Source organism: Haliotis rubra, unplaced genomic scaffold, assembly GCF_003918875.1.
Source record: "Haliotis rubra isolate DU_JTF1 unplaced genomic scaffold, ASM391887v1 Scf1782, whole genome shotgun sequence".
NCBI classification, from domain to species: domain Eukaryota; kingdom Metazoa; phylum Mollusca; class Gastropoda; order Lepetellida; family Haliotidae; genus Haliotis; species Haliotis rubra.
The window spans coordinates 73102-95916 of NW_025765761.1; positions in this window are offsets into that span (position 1 = coordinate 73102).

The window sequence follows — 22815 nt, forward strand, 5'->3', positions numbered from 1 at the left end:
AACGCACTATCTTCTTAACCCTGAATCTTTTGTGGCGTTCACTATCATAGTGGGACATTCTATCTTTGCTCATACACGCTAATGAGTTAATTACTATGAGTCCTGGTTCCAGATAAATAGCGAATTATCTATTTCCATTAGTAAAGGTATCATGGAAAGCATCTGGCCTTGTTTACTTTGCTCTGCACAGACTTCTGCTTTGTGGTTTTAAAATAGTGTCCCAACTGGAGGCGATACAATGGAGGCAATGTGCGGAGTCATCTTCCAATGGTACATAGGTTTTTCTATCCTTAAACTTCAGGTAAAGTAGTACAGTGGGACTTCCTCATTGTTTTAATAATCTCTTCCCAAATCATATTCCTATTCATGTTGCCTACCACGCGTTGACGCGTTAATCCTCCTCTCATTTGAAAAGTGATGTCTACACAACCATCTTTACTTCTAAACCATTCCCATTGACGAACTGTAGTGAAACCTTCTTTTACTTAACTTATAGAGTCCCTTGTAGTTTGTGAAAAACCCTTCTGTGAATAATAGATACTTCAGCTCCGGATGATCATGAAACATCTATAATGTTGTTTCCCTATCCTAACAGTACACGAACTTGGTTTCCCTGCTAGAAATTATAAATGCTCTCACTATTTCTCTGCTTCTTCTGCATGGTTCATCATAGAAAGGGGACTTTATAAAGGTGTTCCATTTGGTGTTCTCCTATATGGTCCATAATTCTTCCCATACATTTTTTCTCTCTGTTTGGGCAATCCCCTTTTAAAATGCCCCGGTTGGACACACCTAACTTTTAACGTTGCTCTGCGTTCTGTGTGGGTTCCGCCTCTTTTCTGTGCATCACTTTTGTGGGCACTCTGTGCCTGACCTGCAGATTACTGCACTCGCCTTGTGGCCTGATTTAGCATTTATAGCTTTTTACTACCGGCTCTTGGTAGGTAATGGTCTACCTCCATGGGTTCTTCTTCCATGCGTTGATCTTCAAATCCTCTACCTTACGCTGCTGGTATAAGGTTAAATCCGAGTTAAGTAAATTCTGTTCATCGTTGCACATGCAACAGCTGCGGCAATGTTTGGAGGGTTTTCTCTCATTACTTTCATTTTGAGATAATTCATGCATAGGCAGCCATCTGTGAAAGGCTCCTATGATGAACTGGCAGCACCACCTCCATCCCTACCTAATCCTGTATGGGCTCCTTCGACACAGTTTAGCAGTCGTTCAGCAAACAACTGTACACTTTCGCCTGTCTTCAGTTCTCAAACATAAAGGCATGTTGGGCGTCAGTTATTCAGCAAATCTGCAGTCAGTTGATGCTTTAACTCCGCTTGCTTTGCTGATCATGGTCTTTGCAAATAAGATGAACAGAATAGCGGCACTGGAAGATGGGGCGGCGCAAACATGATTTCCTATCTGACCTGAGTTGATGGCTTTGTATTTTCAATACTTTTCATCATTCTTCGCTTCCTGGCGAGCTCCCCTCAAATGGTTTTATAAATTTTAGGGAAAACATACCCACTGCTTTAACGTCGGCGGTGAACGGCTAACGTGCCCTGTTGACGCACCGTTCGGTCAAAGTCACCTAAATCCTGAACGCAGAGAATGGAATGCCGAAAATTCGAAACGCAGGCTGATCAGGGTCCAGTCCACGGGCTCGTGGAAGGAAGGGGAATCAGTGCGGCGAAGAACCCAACGACTGGCTGCTGGCTTTGATAACCTGACGCAGGATGAAAAGTTTTAACACTGTTCTTTAATTATCACAGCATATCGCGATATCAGTCAGTAATTACAAGCAATCGGAATATAAAAAAGGTGGGGGAGGCTAGGCAGTTCCCAAAGCTGACCAGGTGAGACCAGGGTTGTTCTTGGACTTCGCTCGGCGTCGCGCACGTATGGCTGGTGCTGTCCGTTGGTGTTCAGCCGTCTGTGCCTCAAGCTGTCTTCTCTCTACGTGGCTGATACCATATGTCTGTCTGGCGGTACGCCGATAGTGCTGCCGCTATGAACTTCGCCACAGGAATCCATTCGGCGACTAGTCAGCATTTCTGACAGCCGCGTTCAGGTACCGCGCGTAGTGACCAGTCGGCATTCGTTGGACAGGTTTGCCAAATCAGCACAACAATGTTAAATCGTTATCTGTCGAATTAGTCAGTCATTGGTGATGCAATCGGCATAACTATCTGGTCGATTTTGCCCGCCTCATCACCGTGCGGGCTCAGCACTGGCTGACTTTATCTTCATGGAAAACATGCCTGCCCGTCTACGGCATCAACGCCAGATATTACTGTTGCTGCGGCACAGGTCGAAGCTTTACTAAACGTTTAACAAATAAGTGCACGCCATTAGGAAAACGGTCTTTCTGCATTTGCTCCATAATGTGAATGCCTTGGGCTTTGAAAAATCCACACAGTTAAGCATAATATGCTTGATGGTGGTGCTTCATCACAAGAGATACACATAAAGATCCATCGCCACCATCGTTTTTCAGCACATAGTCTATTTCTTCCCTGCCTCGGTGTCCCACGTTTCGTGCACTTAAAGGTCTTGAGTCCACCCTTTTGAAGGTTTGAAATCACAATACAGGACAGGCAGTGAGAATAACTTGGTTTGTCAAAGAGCATCGGCTTTAGTATTGCTATGGTGGCGACGATGTCACGACTGACAAAGTAGAAAGAGCGTTATGCGAACATCCAGAGGCTGTTTGGATGACGAAAGGTGACTCGAAGTGACTTCGTTATCGTTGGATTGACGCAAAGCCCACCAGCGGAATTCAGGCTGAATGAAGTTTCTGCGGTCAAAGTACGTGAATAATGTTAGCCTCAGCGGTGGCTGAACCACCTGCCAGGTTGGCAGAAGTCGATAAGCTGCAGATATGTGGCCGGACGATTCCCGATTCCCGGTGGTGGAACCGGAAGAACTGGGCAGATTAGGTTTTCAAGGAGAAGTTTAAACAATGGCATGTTGGTTGGACTGGTTTGGGCGTAATTTGGTGATGCGTAGTGAAATACGCGTTGTTTCAGGAGAGGCCGGTTTACTATCAGGTATAGACTTCACCGGCGGAGATACGAGAGAGCTCCAAAGACAAGGGTCTAAGGCCAGTCGTGGATAGAATCTATTTTTCTAAATTGCTTTTGCAGGCTTGCGACAAATGAATAATCTGGTGTTGGGTAGTCTGATCCCTCCCCACTCAGTACTGACGACCGCTTTAGTGAAGAGACCTCACGCACTTTGTTTAAAATATTTTATGTGTGGTAACGCATCCGTGACGAAACATGAGTTCAAACCGGTGGCCTCTTCCTACCTTGATGGGAATTACCATCTCCAAGAATAAATCGATCCTTATTCGGTTTGTATTTAAAGGTCAAAGTAGATACAATTGTTTTTGTTTTTACGAAAACTTAAAGCCAAGAGCTTAGGAGGATGCCCTGCCTCACCAGGATAAAGTACCTCTGCTTTAACAGACTATAAAGTTTTAAAATATCAATCAATAACTTTGTAGTTCATTTTGAATTATTCTAATTCTTCTGCAATTCATTGCTATTATGGTTTTATTCATCAATCCTTTGGAATCCCAAAATCTGTACACGAACTTACTAGATGTTATTTTCTCTCTAATGTCCCAGTCTTCTATCAATGCATTTTTATTGTATTACATATTACCGTTAAAATTACACTAATAACACTTTACAGATTAAGATGAAAATCTGAAAGGTTCGGTTGACCTTCTGTACAGATAAAGGCTGAAATATCATGGCGCAGAACCACTGCCATCTACATACATGGAGCAGCAGGACTTCCGGGAAGCATGCAAGTAGATTCCACCAAAACTTTCAGGAGATGCCGAAGAACCACAACACCAAATACGTTACCCCAAAGGTATTCAGAGAAGGCTGTGTTCCGGCGGGGAGCAGGAGCACTCTCTCGATCACCTGCGCCAGAATCGGGAGAGTACCGACTCAAGGGCACGAACAATATGGGAATACGGCGACAGTGAACTTGAATACAAGCAGAAACATTTCATAAGTCCTCTCATACTTATGCTTTCCCAGATCTCTTGCAAATAAAATTTAGCATCGAAAGGTTGAGAAATTAATGGTATAAATAAGACCCCATTGACTTTGGACATGTTCGGGGTCAGTAGCGGCCTTTCAGCGTCAAGAGTGGTGGCAGGCCTGTAGGTTCAGGGTGGGGTTGAATTGTCAAATGTGCTTCCGGCATGACTGTCGCCTGGAACAATCATTTCAGACTTGCTTATCTGGTGGATGTCTTTCAAACGTTGGTGTCTGGTGAAATCGCACGTTGGGTCACTGGAGCCCGATGAACCGTTGTGCGGCGAGCGGCAATAAATGCCTTCCATCGTCTGCACTAGCGGTTTACAAATACATATAATATATCATAATTCAAAATGCACAAATGCTGTGAGACGTTTTATGGTTGGAACTTTGTGGATCGAATAATTATGACGGAATCTATGGTTGCTGGACAGGAGGGTTATTCTGTTGTATGTTTCTGCTCGTTACACTTACCTTCCATACAGACGTTTCACATCCTTCATCTAGCTTATTCCTGCAACCTTAGATCCACAGGACAGTGGGGTTGAGGAGAAATGCACATATATCTCTACCTATGAGCCTAATGTCAGAGACATCGACATATGTTCGCTTGTAAATGGTACGTCATGCCTACTACACAGGCCTCTCAACCACCGTCAATGTATAAAACTTATTGCGTCAGGTTTACCATGACCTTATCTCTCAACCAACGTCAATGTAGGGCATGGTTTTACTAAGCCTTATCTCCAACCGAAAAACCATTATGAAACTACTCTTAGATAGGGACGCATGAGCCTTCTCCAGCCTACGTCAATGTGGAACATATTACGTCATGTCTACCATGACCTTATCCTCAACTTCATCGTATGAAACTAAGCATCAGGGACCCATGGGCCTTATCTCAACCTACGTCAATGTAAAACATATTATTAAGTCATGTATATCATGGGCCTTATCTCAACCTACGTCTTCTAAACATTACGTCATGTCTACTATGGGCTGTATCTCCAACCTACGTCAATGTAAAACATATTGCGTCATGTGCCATAGGCCATCTCTACCAACGTCAATGTAAAACATATTGCGTCATGTCTACCATGGGCCTTTATCTCGAAACTTTAAGCTGAGAACCGCACGTCATATACCTGTGGAGCCTTATCTCAACCTACGTCAATGTAAAACATATTACGTCATGTCACTGACTATCTGGCTACGTCAATGTAAAACATATTACGTCAGGTTTACCACATAAACCTCAACAATGTCAAAACATATTACGTCATGTCTACCATGACCCTTATTTAAACGTAGTAGCCCAGTAACTATAATACATCATTTATACAATGGGGTTTATTTCATGATAGGTAAATAGAACATTTACTTCATGCGGCTAATGTCGATAAAGAACTTTTACTTTAGATGCCAAGGGACGTGATTATAATATGTCTGGGTTTTGCAGGCTTCATCTCAGAACATACTGAACCGGAAGCGACGTCAGACCGATGAGAGATTTATTAAAGCACGCTTAAATCAAAACGGAGGAGAGTTGGTTCAAACTTGACGTAATGGTTTACACATTTTCACCGGTATCACAGTGAGAGTTAACTTGCAAACAGGAATCGTAAATGGTACCGATCGGATACCTTAAAGTCGGTATCTTGTGTGGACTCCATGGACATCAACTTTGGGGCGTTGTGTCGCTGTTGGTTGGCGAGATTAAATGGTTGATAAAGGTCCACAGGCATAGCATTCACCGGCATAGCATATCTAAACGGTGTTGATGTTTTGGGCGACGTTCCTTATGCCAGGTTTATTTTCTCGATAAATATGGAACTTAACCCGTCAGCAGCAGGTATACATGGGCCTGATCTCAAGAAACTTCTTCATTCTTTCTAAGGTTTTAGTCATAATATATTTTTAATGCATCGAAAAATGTTTTGCAGAAAGGAATTAAAGACTTGACACCGCAGCATATTTTTACACATCCACAACGTGGGAGAGGGAGGAGGAAGAGAGAGAGAGAGAGAGAGAGAGAGAGGGAGGGAGAGGGAGAGAGGGAGAGGAGAGGAGGAGAGGAGAAGCCAGGCCAGGCTGGAGCGGAGGCAGACCAGATACAGGGCGAACTGGGCAGACAGGGGCAGAGAAACAGAGAAGAGAGGATGGGTGCAGAGAGGAAACGATTATTGAGCGGATACGGAAGACTGGGACGGGGACAACCGCATATAAACCGCTGGACAGGCACAGAAAGACGGTTGCACTCTGCGACTCTGGCGACGCACGCACCGACGCTGTGCGAAGTGATGTTCAATTTGCGTTCGGTTTGGCTGGCTCCGTATTGCATAATGGTTTTCGAAAAACCAATGGCTGCGGACGGCAACGTACCTGGGTTCTGCGTGCGGAAGAGCACGTTGAGAGTAAGAAGCGGCTGATGTTAAAACCGGCATGCGGACCGTTAGCGGACGCAGCTGGCGGCATCATGGGTCGTTCGCTGGACTGCGGCTATCACGCACTGGGTTGGATGGGCTGCTGGGACGCTGGCTGGCTGGTGGGAGGACTGGAAGGATCGTGCGTTGGGACAGCGCGGCGGGCGAGATGGTGGATAAACCAACAATGGAGCTAGCTGGATCGGCAAGGGTCAGCGACGGCGACTGAGATGGCTTTTCTCTTTTCGGTCGTAGCTTTCAAATGAAGTCGGCATGTGCGATGCGGCGGAATGGTGCCGTTTGATCACGTTTCGCGTGGTAATGAGTGGTGGCGAAACGGTGGTAGTGGCGATGCCAAGGGAGAGCTGATGCGTTTTATGGTTTCAAGGCCATAACCTCAACGCGCAGCACTCGCAGCAAAGTAATGGTCTGCTTATTTGCCACGCCAGTCGGCCAGCCGCATATGCACCAACTGATCTCAACGGACCAGTCTACGGACGCTGTCGCCACTAGGCGTTTTGCAAAGATGCATCGCCATCTCCAGCGGACCGATACGTACCGTCACCACCCCAACGGATACGTACCCATCACCACCCAGAGGGCGGTTCACGTACCGTTACCATCCCTACCGGACCGGTCAGGTACCCATCGCCGTTTCAAACGGACCGACCGCATGCCGTCGCAATCTCTGCGGACGGTACCATCGCCGTCGACGGATGACCATGCACCGTCACCATCCAACAGAACGGCTGTTGGGCATCGCACCATCCCAACCGGGCCGATGCGCGATCGACTGCAGCAGGCCGATGCATGCGGTCGTTAATCCTGACACGCCGACCGCATGCAGATAATCCCGGCAAATGACCACATGCACGTCGTCGAAGCAGGCGACGCGCAGTCAGTATTACCAGACTGGTCACTAATATCCCCGACAGGTCGAAATGCGATCAATGTTCTAACCAGAGGACAATGCATGCACGATCAGTATGCCGAACTGATTGACGGTCGGTAGCGATGATGCGATCGACGCGGCGGTCGACCGCATGTACCGACAATATCTCCAGAGACCGGTCGCATGCACGTGGATGGCGCCGAAACAAATTATTGCATGTAACGTTCAGTAATCCCAGCAGATGGGCGCATGCGATCAGTATGCCAGCAAATACATGATGGCAATGGCGTCGTTCAGGATGTTATCACCGGCGGACGTACGCGCACGATCAATGCGCAGGCGATATTTCGATCGATACGTCGATGCCTGATCAATGTATACCGACCGACCGACCATGCGTCGGTATGCAACCAGGTCGGCCGCATGCACGATCAGCGTCCCCGGCAGGCGTACATGCACAGTCGTATCCCAACGGACGACGCAGAGCTGATCGATATCACAACCGGTCAATGATGCCGATCAATGTCGAAAGCCCGGCCATGCCTGATCAGTAATCCGATAGGTCAATTACATACGAATCAGTAATCCCGCAACACGTCGGCCACGTATGCAGTCAGTATCCCAACCCAGACTGGGTGCAGGCATTCTGATCAATGCCCGACGAGCCAGGGCGCATACCTGATCATATAACCAGGCCGATAGCGCACGATCAGTATGCCAATGGAAATGACCACATGCACAATGATCAATGGCGGGCGGGCCGTCGTCGCGGTGACCACATGCACGATCAATATGCCAACAAACCGTCCGCGTAAAGATCAAGTAATCACGAGAGAGCGACCATTGCACGATCAATTATGGCATGACCCGTGCAATACCAATCGATAATCCGGGTGGGCGTACTGAGTCGTTCGATACGCGTACCTGATCAATGTCGACCCAATACATCGATATGCCACCAGGCCGTACATGCGCAATCAGTAATCGGCAGTTGATACATGCACATTCAAATGTTCGGCAGGTCGACTGATACTTTGATCAGTATCCCAAAAGATCGGGCGCATGCCTTTATCAATGCCAGCAAATGACAACATGCGATCAATGTTGATAGGACCGGCGCAATGGATATTCAGCGGGTCGACCAGGTACGCAATCAGTATCCAGGCTGACGCCAGATCGATAATGCAACCGGTCAATTTTTGTGCTGATGTTGGTATCGGCAGATGACCATGCACAATCAGTAATCAGCAAATCGATACGTACGCGATCAATGCCAACAAATGACCGTAGATGATGTTCCAGCAGACTGAATTCTGCTGCGCTCTAAGGTCGATATCGGCTGGAGTCGGCCGCATGCACGATCAGTAATAGCAGCAAATAAAGCCGCGCAATCAATATCACGTCGGCCCGCATGCACAATCAGTATGCTGACCAATGACCGGCACGATCGATATCACCCATAAGGTCAGCACATGCATGATCGGCGTCAACAAGTCAATACGTACAAAATGTTAACCAGATGACCTGGGCGCGATAATATAAAGCAAGTCAGCCGACCTGAGTAAGTAATCCCAAAGAAGCCAGCCACATGCACAATCAATGTCAAACAAGTCAATATGCAATCAATATCAACGCGTGTTCTTAATCAATGTCAACGGGCCGGTCTGAAACCTGATGAAGCGCGCGACGAAATGGTACAGCATGCAATCAAATATACCAACAAATGACCACAGTCAATATGCCAACCAGTCAGTTGGAACGATCCAGTATGCCAGCAAGCCGAACCACATGCACGATCAGTATCCCAGCAGACGACCGCATGCACAATCAATCACACCAAACCGGTCGACAGTATGCCAGCGAGTAATCACATGCACGGTATCGTATCCCCGAAATGACCACATACTTTGAAATCCAATGTAGCGGCAAGGTCGCATGCACCTTTAATCAGTATGCCAGCAGACCCGGCTGAAACACGATCAATATCCCAACAGACCGATACATACGCAATCAATATTCAACAAGTCAGTGAAATGCACGCAAATCAATAACGAAAGAGCGACCACATGCACCGAAAATCAAAATATGAAACCTGACCACAATCCAGTATCCAGACAAATGACCACATGCACAGTCGATATCGCAGGCGGCCGCGTCAATATCCAGCAAACCGGCCATACTACTATCGTATGATGACCACGTACGCGAATCAATGTCCTTGGGTAATACATGCATTCAATGGTATTTAAACAAAGTCCAGCCGATACTACAATCAATGGCATCACGTCGAGCATGCACATCAATGTAAACAAAATGACAACACAATCAGTATCCCAACAGATTGACCGCATGCACAATGAATGTTCAACAGGTCAGCCAGGGCTGCGATAGTATCAAACTGGTGACCACCTGCAATCAATATCAACAAGTCAGCCACATACGGGTTGGAATAAGCACATACACAATCAATATTCAACAGGCTGAATGGCACAAATCCAATATCCAACAAATTAATGCACATGCACAATCAATATACCCAATGACCCATGCGCGATAAATATCCCCACGACCGGCATTTTACAATCAATATGCCAACCAATGACCACATGCACAATCAATATCAACAAGTCAGCCACGATCAACGTATTCCGGCAGATGGCGTACACAGTATTGACGGGCGGCCTGAAACTGATCGTATAACGAGTCAGCCGATCAATAATGCGAAAGCCAAATTGCATACGTCGTAATCCAAACAAGTCAGCCACATACACAATCAATATCCAACCGCATCGGCATACCGATCAATGGCAACAGGCCAGCCACAACCACGATGTCGAACAAGCCCGGCCACGCAATCGATATCGCGTAAACCGGCGCACGTCAATATCGGCAGAGCTTGACGCTTGCCTATCGTATGCCACCGAGCGGTACGTCGTATGCAACGGGCGTACATGCATTCAATGTTCAACAAGTCCATGGCCAAATGCACAATCAATATCCCAAAATCCGGAACATACGCTATCAATATGCAACAGGCAGCACTGCACCAATCAATATCCCCGCAGGCCATTACATGCACAATGAATATTCCGTTGAAAGCCGATACACAATCAATCCAAACTGGCGAAAGCCACCTACAATCAATATCCCAGCAGGTCAGCCACATACGCACAATCATTATCCCAACAGGCCAGCCACTTCCCAAATCAATATCCCAGCAAGCCAGCCACGCCCACAATCAGCTTTTCTCCCAAGCCAGCCACATCAGCATCTTCCAGCCAGATGGATGCGTATGAGATCGGTAATCACGACAGGTCGACCCGCATGCACGGATCAATTGTGCCAGCAGGCCATTACATTGCGCAGTCGGTAATCTTTAGATCGATGCGTACGCGATCGGTAATGCCGGCCGGTATGATCAGTAATCCCAGCAGGTCGACGATCGACGTCGGCAAGGTCGGTACATGCAGTCGGTAATCTGACGGGCCGATACCATGACTACTGATCAATTAATGCCAATGGGTTCGGTAAGATGCGCAGTCGGTCAAAGGCCGATGCATGCGCAGTCGGTAATCAGGAGGCAGGCCGTCACGTAGCAGTCAGTAATCTGATGATGCGTACGATCGGTATGGCGGCCCGAACGATCGGTAATCAGACAATTGACCGCATGCTTTGAATCGGTCATCATGATGGTGTTGTGCGCAGATCGATACGTGGGTGATGCGTACGCTAATCCGGTATGCCGCAGGCCGATGCGCTGCGCGATCGGTAATCTGACGGTTGATACGCCGCGTTCGATGTTCGACTGGGTGATGGTGCGCTATTGGCTGTTCTGCAGTCGGGCGCATCCATGGGCGAACGACGGGCATGATCAATCCGACGGATACGTGGCGCACGAACGGATGGGCGGATCGGTGGAACCGTTCGGAGCTGGTATTACCTGCTGATCAGTAATCACGACCAGGTTAATTGCGTATTTTGAATCGATTTGTCACGACGGACGCGCTGATCGAGTAAAACCGGTCATTACGCTGCAGTCAATTATGCCAACCAAATTGACCATTGCGCAGTCGTTCCGGCAGTTGGTCGCGTACCAAGTCGGTATCGTGGTACGATCGGTAATGCCGTGCGGTATTACGTACCGATCGGTAATCTGCGTTGATGCATTGCGGTCGTACCGGTATGCATGCGCGATCGATGTCGACAGGTCGATGCATGATCAGCGTACGACAAGGTGATACGTGGATAATGTCAGCCGGACCGTGCAGGCGCAGTCAATATGCTGACAGGTCGACCAGATGCGCAATCGATATCGAGGTCATGGTAATCCGGAATAAGGTCGGTAAGTCGCGGTAATCGGCGTCGATGCGTATTACCAGTCAATCGGCAAGATTGCGGTCCATATTGACTGATGATCGATATAGCAACCGATGAATACCGATCAATCAGTAATGCCGACAGGCCGATACGCCCGCGATCGGTAATGCCAGCAAGGTCAGATACGTTGCAGTCGATTAATATGGGCGCTGGTCGTATCTGACGGGCGAATACCGCATGCTGATCAGCGTCACCAGGCCGATTGCATGCGGTCGATGTAATATGACAATTGCGTCCGCATGATCAATCCCGAGAATGCGTGCGTACGATCGATATAATGACGACAGGCCATTATGACCACAGTCAATGTCAGAATAGGTACATGCGATAGATAATCATGATAGGCCGCATGCACAGTCAGTAATCCCAACAAATTGACCGCATGCGCTAATCAGTAATATAGGCCGATACATACCTGATCAATCCCCGAGCAGACGGTACATGCGTTCAGTATTCAACAGGTCGGTAGATGCGCAATCAATCATCCACGAAGATCCGGGCGCATGCGCACAATCGATAACCAACAAATGACAATATGCGCAATCAGTAATCACGACGGATACGATACATTACGCGATGGATGACAGGTCAGTAGGTACCTGATCAATCGAACTGACCCGATACGCGATCGATATGCGAAAAATAGGTCAATTACGCGATCGTTATCCCGACGGATACGATGCATACTGATCAATGTCGAATGACCACGTACAATCAATGTACCAATAGGCCATGCACGATCAATGTTTGACGGGCTGGTCGTACCGAATCAAAATATCACAAACCGGTCGATACGCATGCACAATCAATGATATGCCAACAAAGGCCGGTACATGCCTGATCAATATCCCGTTAATGGCGCAATCAGATATGACCGATACGGCCGCATGCACAATCGATAATGCAACAAGGTCGGCCGCATGCGCGATCAAACTATCAATGTTCCCAACAGATGCATGCACAATCAACATCCCAACAGACATTTTCTGACTGAAATCAATATATGACAAGTCCAGTAGATACACGATCAATATCTAAAATGACCATGCACAATCAATGTCAAATGACCACATGCACAATCAATGTCGTCGGCCACATATGCAATCAATAATAAACCGGGCCGGTCCGCGAAACCTGATCAGTAGCGCCAACCGACCCGGGCGCACGATGGTATGCCATCGACGCAATCAATGATAACCAACAAGTCGGTCGATTTCATGCAATCAGTAGCACCAATACAATGCGCGCGTCGATATCTAACAGATGGCATAACGCAATCAGTATCCCGCCAGGCTGACCATGCGATCAATGTATAACCAAACCGTCATACGTCAGTATCCCAAAGGCCGATACATACTGATCAGTATGGCGACAGGTCGGTCACATACGCTATCAATGCCAGATGGCCACAGAACGATCAGTATATGCAACGGACCGGCCACATGCACGATCAATGTTCAACAAATTCATTGCGTGCGATCAATCCAGAAATGGGCGCATGCACTATCAATGTCAACAGGCCGGCCATACACCGTCGGTATCGGCGGGCGCATACGCAATCAATGTCGGCAGATGGGCGCATGCACAATCAATGTTCAACAGGTCGGTCAAATGCACGAATCAATATCCAAAACGGGCCAATGCATGCACCGATCAATATCCTGAAATGACCGCAGGCATCGATATCGCGAACATTGTGCATGCACAATCCAATCCCAGCAAAATAAATGCATGCTATCAGTATGCCCGCCAGGCCGTACATGCGCAGTGTGTCAACAGATACGTACATACGCATTCAATGTTCAACAGGTCAGGCCAAAATGCAACGAAATCCAATCACGAAAGAGCCGAGCTGCGTCGACACTGGCAAATGACCGCTGCGCATAGTCAATATCCGACAGATGACCACATGCCTGATGGATTGTTACGTTCAATGAAATTGCCTGATAGTAATGTCGATACATTATTCACCACCACAATCAATAATGTCAACAAGTCGGCCACATGCGCAATCGTTGTTATCAACAGATGGCCCACATACGCAATCAATATCAACAAGCCAATGCATACACAATCAATGTACCAACAAACCCGATACATGCCGCAATCAATGTTCAACGGGCTGGTCATGCAAATCATTACTTCCCAACAGGTCATTACATACCTGATCAATATCCCAACTTGGGCCGATACATCACGCCAATCAATCGGTAAGACAAACAATCAATGTCAGAACGAGTTAATTGCGTCAGTAACGTAATACAACGCATGGCCATGCACAAATCAATATCAAACCGGCCAGCCGCCTTACGATGGCTTCACAGCAAACATACATTACGCAATCAATCATCAAACACGTCAGCCACATACGCAATCAATATCAACAAGCCAATACATACGCAATCAATATACCAACCGGCCAGCCACATACGCAATCAATATACCAACAAATGACCCACATACGCAATCAATATATACTAAACAGAACATTCACAATCAAGCGTATCCCAACAGGCCAGACACGCTACAATCAATGATTCAACAGTCAGCTAAATACCGCAATCAATATCCCAAAAGCCAGGCACGCTTCGGTCGATATCCCCAGAGGTCAGCCACGCACACGATGCAACGTTGACATACAAATCAATATGACCGTCGAATTAAAATGCAATCGTATCGAAGCGAACGACCATTACGCAATCAATATCTCAACAAGCCAGCCACATGCGATCAAATATCCGGCGCAATCAATATCCCGGCAAGTCTTATACATACGCAATCTGTAATAATATCCCAACAGGCCGGTACATACACAATCAATATCAAACTGAGCTTAATACATACGATTCATATGACGCCAACAATCCATATTCAAACAGGCTAGTCACATATGCAATCAATATCCCCAACAAGTCAATACATACACAATCAATATCCATGGGCGAACTTTAATCAATATCCCAACAAGCCAATACATACGCAATCAATATCCCAACAGGCCAGGCATACGCGATGACAAGTCGGTATACAATCAATATCAACAGGGCAGCCGCATTACACAATCCAATAATACGGCTCGAGCCAATACATACAATTAATATGCCAACGATGACATAATCCATATTCCAACAGGCTAGTCATACACGATATTAATATCCCAACAAGTCAATACATATGCAATAGATATCCCAACAACAGGCCATTTGGCACAATCAATATCCCAACAAATGACTGGCGACAATATCGCTTGGGCCGGACACATACACAATCAATGATCGGCAAATTGATACGTGCGCAGTCGGTAATCGATATGGGACGGTACATGCACGGATCGGTACTTGACGGTTGATACGTTGCGAATCAGTATCTGACGGATGATGCATGCTGATCGATGAACCGACGGATCGGTTGGTCGATGCAAAGGCCATGATCAGTGTTCGGAGTTCGATGCATTGCGCAGTCAGTATCTGATAGGTCGGTCCAGATGCGCAGTCGGTAATCAGGCAGATGCGATACGTACGCGATCAGTAATCGTGGGCTGATACGTGCACGTTAATGTCGAACTGGATGGAACGTCAGTAATCACAGGTCGGTATGATCAGTAATCGGCGGATACGATACGTACTGTCAGTAATCGACAAGGCCGATACATTGCGCGATTATTATGCCGGAATTATTGCGTGCACGATCCGTATTCGGACTGGTCGTATTACCGATCAGTAATCCCAACCGGTCGACGGTGCGTCGGATAATCTGACGGGCCGGAATACATTGCGCGATCGGTAATCAACCAGGCCGATACGTGCACGATCAGATAATCACGACAGGTCGATACATGCGCAATCAGTATCATCGAAGCAAGGTCAATGCATACGCAATCAGTATCCCAACCGAACAGTCCTTGCACAGTCAATATCAACAAGGATCGGTACGTGCGCAATCGGTATCCCGGCAAATTGACCGCGTGCACAGTCAGTAATCCCAACAGGTCAATACGTGCCTGATCAATGTCGGCAGACTGGTCGCGTACGATCGTATCCCGGCGGATGATACGTGCGCGATCAATCGATACGCCGATGCATTGCTGATCTGATAATCCCGAATGATACGCGTGCGCAGTCAGTATGCCAGCAGGCCGATACGTACTGATCAGTGACCATCGGGCGTACTGACGGACTGATGCGATCGATGTTCAACCAGGTCAGTAGATGCGCAGTCGATATCAACCAAAGGCCGGACGCATGCAATCAATCCTGGGGTCGATACCGCATGCACAGTCAATGTCAACAAGTCCGATACATGCACAGTCAATCCAGACGGTTGACCGTCGGTAATCAGATAATTGACCGGATGCAGATCAATGTCCCGAAGCAGACCCGATACATGCACGATCAATGTTCAACCAAGTCGACTGAATGCACGATCGATAATCCCAAAGTAAATTGCACATACGATCAATGTCCCAGGGTCGGCCGCATGCACTGATCAATGCTCAATGGGATCAGTCAAATGCAATCAGTATCCGACGGGTGGTACGGTGTTATTCATGATGACCGCATGCACCGATCAATGGATGGGCGCATGCGTCGTAATCGATGAATGGCCATTTTTGAATCAATATCCCGGCGTTGATGTCAACAGGCCGATACATGCACGATTATTATATGAAGAGCCAATACATGCCTGATCATTCCGGCAGATTTCGGTCGTATGCAGTCGTCAATACGGCAGGTCGGTAAGATGCACGATCAGTAATCGGCGGGCCAGGCCGCATTAGCAATCAGTAATCAACAAACCCATTACATGCACAATCAATATCCCAACAAGTCAGGCGCATGCAATCAATATCTCAACCAGAGTCCCAATACATACTGATCAATGTCAACCCAGACAGTCCTTACACGATCAATAATCCCAACAAGGTCGGCCACATGCAATCAATATCCCAATATTGACCGTACGCAATCAATAGATTGACCATGCACGATCAATGTCAACAGATGGTCATTACAATCAATGTCAACAGACCCGATACATGCGATCAATTTATCGAACACGCCGATACATGCCTGATCAATGTCCAAAGAGCCGATACATACGGATCAGTATATGCCAACAGAGCCGATACATACACAATCAATATGCCGACAAATACGGCCATACGCAATCAGTACGGAGTCAATACGCAGTTCTTAAATCAATGTCAAACAGACTTGACCATGCGATAAATGTTCAACAAGTCATTCATCGCGTCAATCTGACCGGGCATGCGATCAATATCCCCGATACATACACAATCAACATCCCAACGGGCCCGTACATGCACGATCGTATGGTAGGGTCAGTCAAATGCACCAGTCAGTATCCAGAGCAGACCAGCCATTACTGATCAATAATCTCAAACCGGCCAATACGCTGATCAATATCCCAACAGGCCAGGCACATACGGTAAATATCAACCGATCTGCTTGCATTGCACCAGTCGATATCCCAACAGTTGACCGCATGCGATCAATATCCGGAAACCGAAGCCGATATGTGTAATGCGAGACGTACATGCACGATCCGCCATTCAACGACGGTTGGTCATGTGCAGTCGATATCCTTGGTCGTACGCCGCGCAGTCGGTGTCACGGCGGGCCGGACGCATTGCACAGTGTTATCCGGCAGGCCGACCGCATGCGATCAATATCGACTGAATACGGGCGCATACCAATCAATATCCCCAACCGGTGTATACGTCAATATCAGGTGAAGCCGCGTGCCGCAATCAATGTCAACAAGAGCCAGCCCATACGCAATTAATGTAACCAACAAGCCAATACATACGCCAATCCATGTTCAGCGGGCTAGTCGCATGCACAATCAATATCCCAACAAGTCGAAGCCATACACAATGCATGTCCCGTCGAACGGCGGCTATCCAGAGAAATTGACACATACACAAGTCAATACGAATGAACGCATACAGGCAATGGCAACACATGACCACATGCATCAGTATGGCGGCTAAACGGATAATGCATGCAATAAATGTACTTGACAGGTCAGCCACATTCACAGTCAATGTCCCAACAGACCCGGCCATACACAATCAATGTTCAACAAAGTCGGCCAGATACACAGTCAATATCCCAAAGGAAGCCGGGCACATGCACAATCAATGTCCAACAAGTCGGCCACATTCCTGATCAATGTCGGCCAGTCAGATTGACTGCAATACACATATCAATGCTTCAACAGATGGCTAAATGCGTCAATATCCCAAAGGCCGAGGCCCTTGCACAATCAATGATATCCCACGGGTCGAGGCATACGCAATCAATGCTTCAATGGTCGGTGAAATGCACAGTCAATGTCCAAACAGATGAGCCGCATGCGATCAATGTCCCAACAAATGGCTATACGAATTAATATAGCCACTGCACACATCCAGTCATGTTCAACGAATTGTAGTCACATGCATACGAAGTCAATGTCCCAACAAGTCCATTACACATGCACAATCAATATCAGCTTAGCAGATGACCACATGCACAATCAATGTCCCAACAAACCGGCCACATACACAATTAATATGCCAACAAGTCCGGCACATGCGCAGTCCTTGTCTCAGGCAGGCTGGTCGCATATGCAGTCAATGTCCCAACAAAGTCAATGGAAATACACAATCAATATCCCGAAAGCAGATCGACCACGTACTGCAATCAATGTCCCAACAAATGACCACGTACACCAGTCAATGTCCCAACAAGACAACCACATACACAATCAATATCTCAATAGGTCAGCCGCATGCACAATCAATGTCCCAGCAAGCCGGCCGCATGCACAATCAATATCCAACCGCCAGCCACATACTGATGATATCCCAAGAAGCCAATGCATGCACAATCAATATGCCAACAAATGACCACATGCAATCAATGTACCAACAAGCCGGCTGCGCTATCTATGCCAACAATTCGATACATGCACAATCAATGTTCAACAAGTCCAGTGATACGCAATCAATATCCAACCAGGCAGACGCACGTGGTATCCTAAGGGGTCAGCCCACTTGCACAATCAATATCCCAACAAGTCGATACACATGCAATCAATATCCCAAAACGGGCCGACGCTACAATCAATAATCAACCAGCCAGCCAGATGCAAATCAATATCCCATAGGTAGCCATACACAATCAATGTTCAACAAGTCAGCTAAATGCACACAATCGAAAATGTCCCCAAAAGCGGCGTAACGTCAATGTCAGGAGTTGGTACGTACACAATCAATATCCATTGATCGATCAAATAAAATCGATATTGGCATACATACACAATCAATATCTGACCAATACATGCAATCAATATCCCAACAGGCCGAGGCATACACAATCAATATCATTAGAGTCGGCGCTTTTAGTCAATATCCCAACGGGCCGGCCATGCACAATCAATGTCCCAACAAGCCGGCCCGCATACACAATTAATACTTGACCGGCCACATACTGCAATCCGTATTCAAACGGGCTAGTCACATATACAATCCAATATCCCAATAGGTCGGCCAAATACTGATAATATCCCAACGGGCAAGCCGCAATCAATATCCCAACAAACCCGTACATGCACAATCCAATGTATCGGCCAGAACATTTTATACCTGATGTATACAACCAAGTCAGCCATGCGTAAATGTCCAACGGGCTAGTCGCACAATCAGCAGTGGCACATACACAGTAATATCCCAGCCAGCCAACCACGTACAATCAATATCAACAAGTCAACCACATACACAATCAATATAAACAGGCTAGTCACATACACAATCAATATCCCAACAGGCCAGCCACATACGCAATCAATATCAAACGCCAGCCATACACAATCCAATATCCCAAAGCCAGCCATACACAATTAATGCCACCAACAAAGAGCCAATACTATACATTCGGCATGTCTGCTCAGCCAGCCATACACTATCAATATATATACCAACAATTCAGCGCAAATCAATCTTCAACAAGTCAGCCAAATACAATCAATATCCAGTATGAACTGCATACAATCAATATCTAAGAGGTCAGCCACATACGCGAAATCAATATCATGAAGATATACGGCACAATCAATACTCAACAGTCAAATACACAATCAATGATATCCATACAGGCCAGCCAGCACTGGTAATATCCAACAAACCAGCGCTACCCCGACATCCCAGCAGGCCGATAAATATTGCTCGTCAGCCACCTGCAAATCAATATCCCAAACAGACGACCGCATTACACCGATAAATATCCCAACAAGCCAGTCACATACACAGAATTAATATACCAACAAACCATCCACATACACAATCAATATTTATTCCAATAGGCTAGTCACACATACACAATTAAGATCCCAACAGACCGGCTATACACACAATCAATAATATCCCGCTTCAGGGCGGGCATTACACAATCAATATCCCAACAAATGCAAATCATTCAAACAGACCAGCCATTTTGTCGTATCAATCGGTAAACCACCTGCATCAATATCCCAGCAAACTGACCTGCCGTCAATCCCAACAGGCAGGCATGCACAATCTGCTATCACCGAGCCAAACCGCGCGATAAATATACGGCAAGACGTACACATGCACAATCAATATCAAACAGAACTATTTTTCGTCTAATATCCAAACAGGCCAATACATACACAATCAATGAAACAGAAAGGCAAACCAAATTTTGATAAATGACAACAGGCCAGCCACATGCAAATCAATATTCCAACAAGTCAGCAATACGATAAATATCCGAAATATGCGCAAACCAACTGCGAGATTATTTTTATACAATCAATAACCAGTCAGTCAAATACACAGTCAATAAACAAATTATGCGCGTCGTATACTATAGGCCAGCAATAAGCACGCAATCAATATCCCAGCAGGGCGGGCACCTTTAAATCAATATCCCAACAAATTATTTTGCCTTAACTCAATCGGCATTTTGGCCTTTTTTGATAAACCACAAACGAGAAACCAGCCGCTGCGATTCTTGTATACCAAAGCCATTTTTTGCTCACGCGATCGCCTTTTCATTTAATTTTAGTCACGCCACTTGTCGGCATCATACAACGGTCGCTGCGTAAATGCGATAAATATCCCAACAGGCAAACCATGCTTTTTGATAAACGAAATTAAAGGCACGCGCGATCAATATCGGCGAGTGTACGCTGAAATCATAATATCGCCGGCAATTAATACATGCCTGAAGTAATATCCGGCAGGCCGATGCTTACGTCTGATATCCCAACAAGTCAGCCACACGAAATCAATATCCCAACCGAGCTGACGCGCGATAAATATCCCAACAAATTGACCACATACACAATCAGGCATCCCAACAGGCCGACGCCTGATAATAATCGGCTCTGACGGCCGCAATTAAACAAAGCCAATACGCGCGTCCCGTTAAACAGGCTAAGTGCGCTATACAATCAATATTAACAGTCGAAATACAGGCCGCAGGTGCTTAATATCCCAACAGGCAAATACGCGCAATCAATATGCAACAAGCCAGCCATACACGCAATCAATATCAACAAGTCCAGCCACGCGCACAATCAAACATCTCAGCAAGTCAACCGCGCAATCAATATCCCAACAGGCTAGTCGCTTTACACAATCCAATATCCCAACAAGTCCAGCCACATACACAATCAATATCCCAACAAGTCAACCACAATCAATATCCGGCTGGTCATACGTGAAATCAACAGGTATTTTACAATCAAATATCCAAACGCCGATACGCCACGGTAATATCCCAAAGAAGCCAGCCGCATGCAATCGACATACCAACAAATAATACTGGCACAATCGATATACCAGAAGCAAGCCGAGCGCCACACTATCAGAGCGCTTTTAACAATTCAGCGCATACACAATCAATATTCAAGCAGAACCAATGAGCGCGTTCGACATCAACAAACCCGAACCACATACAATCAATATCCTAAAGGGATGACCGCCGCAGTAATATCCAGCAGGCCAATACGCTTTTAAATCAATACTCCAGCAGGTCAGTCAAAATACACAATCAATATCCGCTACAGGCCAGCCACATACGTCAATATCAACAAACCGCGCACGTAATATCCCAACAGGCCGTTACGCATGCCCAATCAATATCAACAAATCAGCTACATATGCAATCAATATCAACAGGCCAGCCACGTACCAATCAATGACCATTTGGTGATAAATACCGGTGTACCTTAACGCAAACCATCCACATGCAATCAATATTCCAACAGGCTAGTCACATGCAATTAAAGATCCCAACAGGCCAGCCACGCACGATAATATCAACAGGCCAGACACATACGTCAACCATCCGGCGACCAATACGCCATACGTCAATATCCAAACAGACCAGCCACATGCGCAATCAATATCCAATCCAGGCCAGCCATACGTCAATATCCCAGCAACCGGCTTTTTGCGATAAATATCTGACCGGGCACATACAATCTATATAATACCACAAACCAACCACATACAATCAATATGCAACAAAATATTTAATCAATATCCCGAGCTCAGTCAGCGCAATCAATATCCAAACGAGACGACCGCCACACAATCAATATCAAACAAATGACCCGATTTTTCGTCAAAAATATCTGACGGTATTTTGCAATCAATGATAACAAGTCGACTAAATACGCAATCAATATCCAAAAACCGTACACACTACGTCAAATATCAAGAGGTCAGCCATACAATCGATAAGTCGGTCGACCACACAGTAATATCCCAAACAGGCCAATACATGCAAATCAACGCTCCCAAAACGAGCCCCAACCACATACGCAATCAATATCTGACCAGGCCAGAACTTTGTAACCGCAATCGACATCAACTCAGTCAAATTTTATCGGTTGCTCGTAACGTTTGGTTGGCGTTCGAACGGGACGGGCGGGTTGGGGCGGATGCGGTGAACGTTGAACGACAGGACTGAAGCATTCGTTTGGGTTTGTTTGTTCAAACAGACGGGTTGGTGAACGACTGTTGGGTTGGGC